This window comes from Nerophis ophidion, linkage group LG11 (assembly GCF_033978795.1).
Source record: "Nerophis ophidion isolate RoL-2023_Sa linkage group LG11, RoL_Noph_v1.0, whole genome shotgun sequence".
In the NCBI taxonomy this organism is placed as follows: Eukaryota; Metazoa; Chordata; class Actinopteri; order Syngnathiformes; family Syngnathidae; genus Nerophis; species Nerophis ophidion.
Window position 1 is genome coordinate 6,804,066 of NC_084621.1, and position 9,961 is coordinate 6,814,026.

Sequence of the window (9,961 nt, forward strand, 5' to 3'; positions counted from 1 at the left end):
TATGGACTGGACTCTCACACTATTATGTTGGATCCACTATGGACTTGACTCTCACTATTATGTTAGATCCACTATGGACTGGACTCTCACACTATTATGTTAGATCCACAATGGACTGGACTCTCACTATTATGTTAGCCCCACTATGGACTGGACTCTCACTATTATGTTAGATCCACTACGGACTGGACTTCACAATATTATGTTGGATCCACTATGGACTGGACTCTGACTAATATGTTAGATCCACTATGGACTGGACTCTGACTATTATGTTAGATCCACTATGGACTGGACTCTCACTATAATGTTAGATCCACTATGGACTGGACTTTCACTATTAGGTTAAATCCACTATGGACGGGACTCTCACTATTATGTTAGATCTACTATGGACTGGACTCTCACTATTATGTTAGATCCACTATAGACTGGATTGTCACAATATTATGTTAGATCCACTATAGACTCTCACACTATTATTGTTAGAGCCACTACGGACTGGACTCTCACAATATTATGTTAGATCCACTATGGACTGGACTCTCACTATTATGTTAGAACCACTATGGACTGGACTTTCACAATATTATGTTAGATCCACTATGGACTGGACTCTCACTATTACGTTAGATCCCCTATGGACTGGATTTTCACAATATTATGTTAGATTCACTATGGACTGGACTCTCACTATTATGTTAGATCCACTATAGACTGGATTGTCACAATATTATGTTAGATCCACTATGGACTCTCACACTATTATTGTTAGAGCCACTACGGACTGGACTCTCACAATATTATGTTAGATCCACTATGGACTGGACTCTCACTATTATGTTAGAACCACTATGGACTGGACTTTCACAATATTATGTTAGATCCACTATGGACTGGACTCTCACTATTATGTTAGATCCCCTATGGACTGGATTTTCACAATATTATGTTAGATTCACTATGGACTGGACTCTCACTATTATGTTAGATCCACTATAGACTGGATTGTCACAATATTATGTTAGATCCACTATGGACTCTCACACTATTATTGTTAGAGCCACTACGGACTGGACTCTCACAATATTATGTTAGATCCACTATGGACTGGACTCTCACTATTATGTTAGAACCACTATGGACTGGACTTTCACAATATTATGTTGGATCCACTATGGACTGGACTCTCACTATTATGTTAGATCCCCTATGGACTGGATTTTCACAATATTATGTTAGATTCACTATGGACTGGACTCTCACTATTATGTTGGATGCACTATGGACTGGACTCTCACTATTATGATAGATCCACTATGGACTGGACTCTCACACTATTATGTTAGATCCACTATGGACTGGACTCACACACTATTATGTTAGATCCACCATGGACTGGACTCTCACTATTATGTTAGATCCACTATGGACTGGACTCTCACTATTATGTTAGATCCACTATGGACTGGACTCTCACTATTATGTTAGATCCACTATGGACTGGACTCTCACTATTATGTTAGATCCACTATGGACTGGACTCTCACTATTATGTTAGATCCACTATGGACTGGACTCTCACTATTATGTTAGATCCACTATGGACTGGACTCTCACTATTATGTTAGATCCACTATGGACTGGACTCTCTCTATTATGTTAGATCCACTATGGACTGGACTCTCTCTATTATGTTAGATCCACTATGGACTGGACTCTCAGTATTATGTTAGATCCACTATGGACTGGACTCTCACACTATTATGTTAGATCCACTATGGACTGGACTCTCACACTATTATGTTAGATCCACTATGGACTGGACTCTCAGTATTATGTTAGATCCACTATGGACTGGACTCTCACACTATTATGTTAGATCCACTATGGACTGGACTCTCACACTATTATGTTAGATCCACTATGGACTGGACTCTCACAATATTATTTTAGATCCACAATGGACATTACATCCTGTCTCCCCGAGAGGGGGTCACTCAGCATCAAGGGTTGGAATTGGGGGGTTCATTCACAAAGTGATTCCAGGGCGCGCCCGCCGCCGCTGCACACTGCTCCCCTCACTTCCCAGGGGGGTAAGCAAGGGTGATGGGTCAAATGCAGAGAATAATTTCGCCACACTGTGTGTGTGTGTGTGTGTTTGTGTGTGTGTGTGTGTGTGTTTGTGTGTGTGTGTGTGTGTGTGTGTGTGTGTGTGTGTGTGTGTGTGTGTGTGTGAGAGACTATCTTTGGCACTTTAACTTTCATCCCCAGCCCAAGTACAGTCAATATTGCCTCAAAGGAACATGCACCTCTGCATCCACTAGGGGTCACTGTTGCTCCTCATGCGGTTGTCCTAATTGCTCTGCTTGACTCCCCATAACAGATCATCTCCAAGAGCTCTGGTTGCCATGGTAATAATTAGCTGCGAGATCTGCACATCCACCCCCCCCCGTCCCCCGCAACCCCACTCTAATTAGCTTTCTCAATTGCTTAATGATACATAGACCTGTGAAAGGCTCTCTTTCTTCCCCTTCAACAAAAGCATTGATTATTTTTTTTTCCTCCCCCCCACCACCCTTCCCATTCTCCCGCTCATTTCTACTGTTAACCCATTAGAGCCTCTTTCATGGGAACTTGAGCTTGGGACTATTACGCATGAAAAGCACCGCAGCTGCCCCCAGGTTCTTCCCACTTCACGCTGCGCTCTAAATTGGCCCGGACGCCAGTGTGTCAACATTATGGCCAATCTGCAGTGCCGACTGAAGTAACTAATGCACGTCGCCATTACGCTTTAATGCCGGCAATAGCACATGAGTGCCTCCTATGATATCCGTCCAGGAAGATGCATTAGCCAGGCTCGGGGACTGCGTTTGCATGTCAGAAGGTGTGGAGCGCTGGTGGGCGTTGGGGTGGGGGTCTGTGGGAGTTGACCTACCCGCAAATCACAGGTGATGAGGGCTGAGGGTGGGAAGGTTCGGATAGAGCCGTAGCGACCTTTGTTCATGGTTATATACCATTTGCCAACCCTCCCGATTTTCCCGGAATACTCCCGAATTTCAGTGCCTCTCCCAAAATTCTCCCGGGTCTTCCATTCTCCCGAATTTCTCCTGATTTCCACCCGGTCAACAATATTGGGACAATATTGGGGGCGTGCCTTTAAAGGTACTGCATTTAGCGTCCTCTTTTATCACAGACACTCATAAGTGTGTCAACACTGAGGGTGGCCGTATGAACAAGTTTAACACTTATAAATATGCGCCACACTGAACCCACACTAAACAAGAATGACAAACACATTTTGGGAGAACATCTGCACCGTAACACAACATATACACAACAGAACAAATACCCAGAACCCCTTGCAGTACAAATTTTTCCGGGACGCTACAATATACACCCCCGCTACCACCAAAACCCCGCCCACCTGAACCCAGCCCCCCCAGGGATCAATAAAGTACTTTCTATTCTATTCTATATCCCGAATTCAAAGATCTCAAGGTTGGCAAGGATGTATATACCATACTTGCCAACCCTCCCGATTTATGATTTCTTCGCCATTCTTCAGAGAATATGAATGATAACACAAAAACCTTTCTTGGGTTATGACCGAAAGGATAAGCTCACGGGTACAAGCGGCCCCAAATGAGTTTCCTCTGCCGGGTGGCGGGTCTTTCCCTTAGAGATAGGGTGAGAAGCTCTGCCATCCGGGAGGAACTCAAAGTAAAGCTGCTGCTCCTCCACAAGGACAGGAAGGGAAAAAAAATAATATAAAACATATTTTTACCTATTTTTGATTGATTGAAACTTTTATCAGTAGATTGCACAGTACAGTTCATATTACGTACAATTGACCACTAAATGGTAACACCCGATTAAGTTTTCCAACTTGTTTAAGTCGGGGTCCACAATTGATTCATGTCAGCGCAAAGGGTGGTTATTTTGAAGGAACTAAAATACAAAATATGTTTTCAGTTATTTCACCTTTTTTATTTAAGTACATAACTCCACATGTGTTCATTCATACTTGTGATGCCTTCAGTGACAATCTACAATGTAAATAGTCATGAAATGAAAGAAAACGCATTGAATGAGGAGAAGGTGTGTCCAAACTTTTGGAATGTACTGTATTTACAGGAGACCTTTTTAAAGTTAAGATTGTCCTTCAGTAGCCATGACTTTCAAAGACCTGGCTTCACATCTGTTTACGGAGTAGACATCTAACTATTTCACTTCCTGTCCCTCTCAATGTGGGAACACCTGTACTGTACCGAGTACTCCGTACAAAAACTTGATTGTGAGAACCGTTCCACCTCTAGTGTAAGTCACTTTCTCGCTCACAGTGATGATAAAAACAATCAGCATTATCCCCTAAATGCTTTTATACCAGTTTTTAATCAGAAGACTATACATGGTACGTCAAGATGATGGCTATGGTTATGCTCGATCATCTGGATGGATGTTTTCCAGCAACCGTAGGGACCGAAGCGCAAGGTTTCAGCTCGCTCTGAATTATGCATTAAAGAGGCAGATGCCTCCTTGCCGAAGGCTTTCTGTGTCCAGCATGGATACTCTACAGCTTGCTGGCTTTCTTCCACTTAAACTTGTGTTTAGCACAGTGCTCTTTGGTGATGAGCCTCGCTCCCGCCGCTCCTCAACTCCACATCGCCTGGAGAACGAGGGCCCAGCCTGGCTAATCAGTGTCTTGGCATCGGGCCGACTCGGCTACTGCGGATGCAGCCAACCACTGACGGGGCACAAGTGCGGCCTTCAACACCCCGCCAGAGGCAATGTGAGCTGCTTGCTTTTATTTGATGCAACTCTGCATGCTGGAGTGACACCCAATGTCAACACGGGCATGCAGTGCGTTGACACGGAGCGCAGGCACAGAGTTTAGGTTGAATACTTTACGTTGTCTTGGTGTTGACACAGCTGCTGTCGTTATTTTTAAGTGGTATTGCATTTTCCATCATCCATCTTCTTCCGGTTATCCAAGGTCAGGTCGCGGGGGCAGCAGCCTAAGCAGGGAAGCCCAGACTTCCCTCTCCCCAGCCACGTCGTCCACCTCCTCCCGGGGAATCCCGAGGCGTTCCCAGGCCAGCCGATAGACATAGTCGTCCCAACATGTTCTGGGTCTTCCCCGTGGCCTCATACTGGTGGGACGTGCCCGAAATACCTCCCTAGGGAGGCGTTTGGGTGGCATTCTGGACCAGATGCCAGAACCAACTCATCTGACTTCTCTCGATGTGGAGCGGCTTTACTTTGAGTTCCTCCCGGATAACAGAGTTTCTCACCCTATCTCTAAGGGAGAGCCCTGCCACCCGGCGGAGGAAACTCATTTGGGCCGCTTGTACCTGGGATCTTGTCCTTTCGGTCGTAACCCAAAGCTCATGACCATAGGTGAGGATGGGAACGTAGATCGATCGGTAAATTGAGAGCTTTGCCTTCCGGCTCGGCTCCTTCTTCACCACAACGTATCGATACAGGGTCCGCATTACTGAAGACGCCGCACCGATCCACCTGTTGACCTCGCAATCCACTCTTCCCTCACTCGTGAACAAGACTCTGAGGTACTTGAACTCCTCCACTTGGGACAAGATCTCGCCAACCCGGAGATGGCACTCCACCCTTTTACAGGTGAGAACCATGGACCATGGAGGTGCTGAATCTCATCCCAGTCGCTTCACACGGTATCGCATTTTTAGTAAAATAAAGAAAGAAAAAGGTTATAGTCTATACATTTTTAGCATTGTTTTTGTAAAAGACAGCATCAATTTACCCTATACACCTCAGACTTCCAGTATAGTTCCAGGTCCTGCCACCTGCAGAAATACTCTTGTCGACTCTGCTGTGGTCGAGTGTATCAGAGAGGGACAGGAATTAGAGTACAGGACACTGATCGCTGACTTTTTGGAGTGGTCTAAGGCGAACCATCTGGTCCTTAATGTGGACAAGATCAAGGAGCTGGTCCTCCACTTCAAGAAGAGAAGGACTCCGGTGGAGCCCATCAAGCCAGGGCCGGGAGGTGGCAGTAGTGGGGCGGTACAAGTACCTGGGAGTCCGCTTGAACAGCAGAACGGACTGGAAGGACAACTGCAAAGCTGTTTACAAGAACGGCATGAACAGTCTTTTTCCCGAGTAAGTTTAGGTCCTTTTAATGTGCGCAGCAAGCTGTCGGACATCTTCTATCAGTCTATTGTGGCCAGTGCCCTGTACTTTGCAGTGGTTTGTTGGGGCAGCAGCACCAGCAGAAGGCACTCAAACCTGATTGAAAAACTGATCCTGAAAGACGGCCAAACTTTTGGCACGCAGTTGGAGGCGTTTGTGTCAGTGAGGGACAGGAGGACACAGGACACGGATAATCCTGCCCACCCACTCCAGCAGACAATTGAGGGACCGCCGAGTTCATACTCCAACAGGCTCCTTCAGCTTCCTTCCCACAGTGTTCCATTCAAGAACTCCTTCATTCCGCACTCCATCCTGCGGTAAAATCACTCCCCATACACTAATGGGTGATATCTGTCTATATCTTCTATGTTAGCAACTTCTTTGTTTTTAATGTCTACTTTCTATTTTCTGCTGGATTTACTCTCTATTTCATGCTGCAGTTGTCACATATACTCTAATACTGTATATCTAGTCTATTTATATCTGCATTGTCCTTTCCATCCTTACACTTTCCATCATTGTAACTGAGATACTGTGTGGAACAATTTCCCTTGTGGATCATTAAAGTTTGTCTAAGTCTAAGTTGAACAGAGACTGGGGGAAGACAAAGTCTACCTGGAAATGTTCCCGGTATTGAAGCTCATATCTGAGCCGTAGCAGACAGAGCAGTGCTGTATCACTATACTCCCGCCCTTTTGTGTTGGAAGCGATTTTCACTGTCCGACAAGTATTTTATTTCTCATTCATTTCTGCTTTCAACCCTCCTGGGGGCCACAGGCCATCAACATCGGTCCTCCAGCGTTTCCTGTCGTTCCAGCACAAACCAGGTATGTCCCATCCTTTTACTGTCAGCCTCTGGGTTGTGCCGCCGGGTGTTTCTTGCTCACCCCCTCTTCCGTCTGCCCTGTGGACTCTCTGGAAGCCCGATTGCTGGCTGGCTTTTGTCAGCTGTGTCCGATCCATCTCCATTTTCTTCTTTTTTTTTTTATTCTTGGGATGTTTGCTGTCCAGAATTTTCAGCCATAGGTCATTGTTTCCGATGACTTCTGGACTATGGATCTGGAGGATACTTCTGACTTTCTGTTCCATACACTATATTACCAAAAGTGTCCTAATCACCTGACCCAGCCACAAGTGTATACAATCAAGTACTTAGGCATAGGGACTGTTTCTCCGCTCGGGATGGTCTACTGCTAGCCCCACTATGGACTGGACTCTCACTATTATGTTAGATCTTCTATGGACTTGAGTTTCACACTATTATGTTTGACCCACTATGGACTTGACTTTCACAATATCATGTTTGACCCACTTGACATCCATTGCATCCGGTCTCCCACATCTGCGGTCCTCTCCAAGGTTTCTCATAGTCATTCACATTGACATCCCACTGGGTTGTGGGTTTTTCCTTGCCCTTATGTGGGCTCTGAACCGAGGATGTCGTTGTGGCTTGTGCAGCCCTTTGAGACACTTGTGATTTAGGGCTATATAAATAAACAATGATCGATTGATTGATTCTACACACATTTGTGAAAAAATGAGCCGCTCTCAGGAACTCAGAGATTTCCAGCATGGAACTGTCACAGGACGCTACCTGGAGTGATGAATCACGCTTTACCATCTGGCAATCTGATGGACGAGTACGGGTTTGGAGGTTGCCCGGAGAATGGTACATTTCGGACTGCATTGTGCCGAGTGTGGAATTTGGTGGAGAATGAATTATGGTGTGGGGTTGTTTTTCAGGAGTTGGGCTTGCTCCCTTAGTTCCAGTGAAATTAACTTTTGAATGTTCCAGGATACAAAAACATTTTGGACAATACCAATCTCCCAACCTTGTGGGAACAGTTTGGAACGGGCCTTCCAACTTGACTGTGCACCAGTGCACAAAGCAAGGTCCATGAAGACATGGATGACAGGGTCTGGTGTGGATGAACTTGACTGGCCTGCACAGAGTCCTGACCTGAACCCGATAGTAGACCTTTGGGATGAATTAGAACAGAAACTGAGAGCCAGGCAGAGAAGATTTAGTGCTGCTAGGGTTTCTGGGTATTTGTTCTGTTGTGTTACGGTGCGGATGTTCTCCTGAAATGTGTTTGTCATTCTTGTTTGGTGTGGGTTCACAGTGTGGCGCATATTTGTAACACTATTAATGTTGTCTATACGGTCCATATTGCTGTTGACCAAGTATGGCTTGCATTCACTTACGTGCGCATGAATTATGTGACTGGGCCGTCACGCTGCATTTTCGGAGGAAAAGCGTATGTGACGGCAGGTTGTAGAGGACGCTAAAGGCAGTACCTTTAAGGCACGCCCCCAATTTAGTTGTTCGGGTGGAAATCGGGAGAAATTCGGGAGAATGGTTGCCTCGGGAGATTTTCGGGAGGGGTCCTTAAATTCTGTAGTCTCCTGGAAAAATCGTAAGGGTTGGCATGTATGTTGTGGCGTACAATCACACTTCTAAATGAGGTTGTCTTAATTAGAGATGTCCAATAATGGCTTTTTGGCCGATATTCCGATATTGTCCAACTCTTAATTAACGATTCCGAAATCAACAGATATATACAGTGGTGGAAATAACACATTGTTATGCTTAATTTTCTTGGATGCATTAAACAATATAACAAGGTTTTCCAAAATAAATCAACTGAAGTTATGGAAAAAAAAATGCCAACATGGCACTACCATATTTATTATTGAAGTCACAAAGTGCATTATTTTTTTTAACATGCCTCAAAACAGCACCTTGGAATTCGGGACATGCTCTCCCTGAGAGAGCAGGAGGAGGTTGAGGTAAGGGGTAGCGGGGGGTGTATATTGTAGCGTCCCAGAAGAGTTTGTGCTGCAAGGGGTTCTTGGTATTTTTTCTGTTGTGTTTATGTTGTGTTATAGTGTAGATGTTCTCCCGAAATGTGTTTGTCATTCTTGTTTGGTGTGGGTTCACAGTGTGGCGCATATTTGTAACAGTGTTAAAGTTGTATTTACGGCCACCCTCAGTGTGACCTGTATGGCTGTTGACCAAGCCTTGCATTCACTTGTGTGTGTGTGTGAAAAGCCTTAGATATTACGTGACTGGGCCTGCACGCAAAGGCAGTGCCTTTAAGGTTTATTGGTGTTCTGTACTTTTCCCTACGTCCATGTACAGTGGCGTTTTAAAAAGTCGTAATTTTTACTTTTTTGAAACCGATACCGATAATTTCCGATATCAAATTTTAAATTATTTATCAGCCGATATCTCCAGTCTGATATTATCGGATATCTTAATGATAATGATGTGAAATCAATTGAATTGAGGCTTAAAACATGGTAATTTAATAACCATTTGATGTACTATCCAGTGTCGGTTTCATCTGCGACTATTGTATCTTAATCCAATTATGCTACCTAACATGCACTCATGCTAATGAGAAGATTTGGATTCACCTCTCTGGACCGTTATCAATTCTTATCCGGGCATTTACTTCATAAATGTGATTAATTGGCAAAGATAGGGATAATTATTCACATGTTTTAAAACTGAAGAAATGGTGGTGGGGGGGGGGTAGTCATTACCTGCAACATGCCTTTTGCTTTCTTCCATTCCATCCCGGTCTTAATTAAAACTCTTGGCAGCCGCTGTCTGTTTGTCTCCCAGCCTGAATATGCCAAGTTGGCAGCACCGGATGACAAGATGCCACATCCTAATGCCGGATTGCACTCGGAGCAGGAAGTCTTTTAAGTCGGACGGAGTTTTTGGGCTGGGGGCCACACGGGGGGGAGGTGAGATCCAGCGTCGTCCTCCTCTCGGGAATGTCTC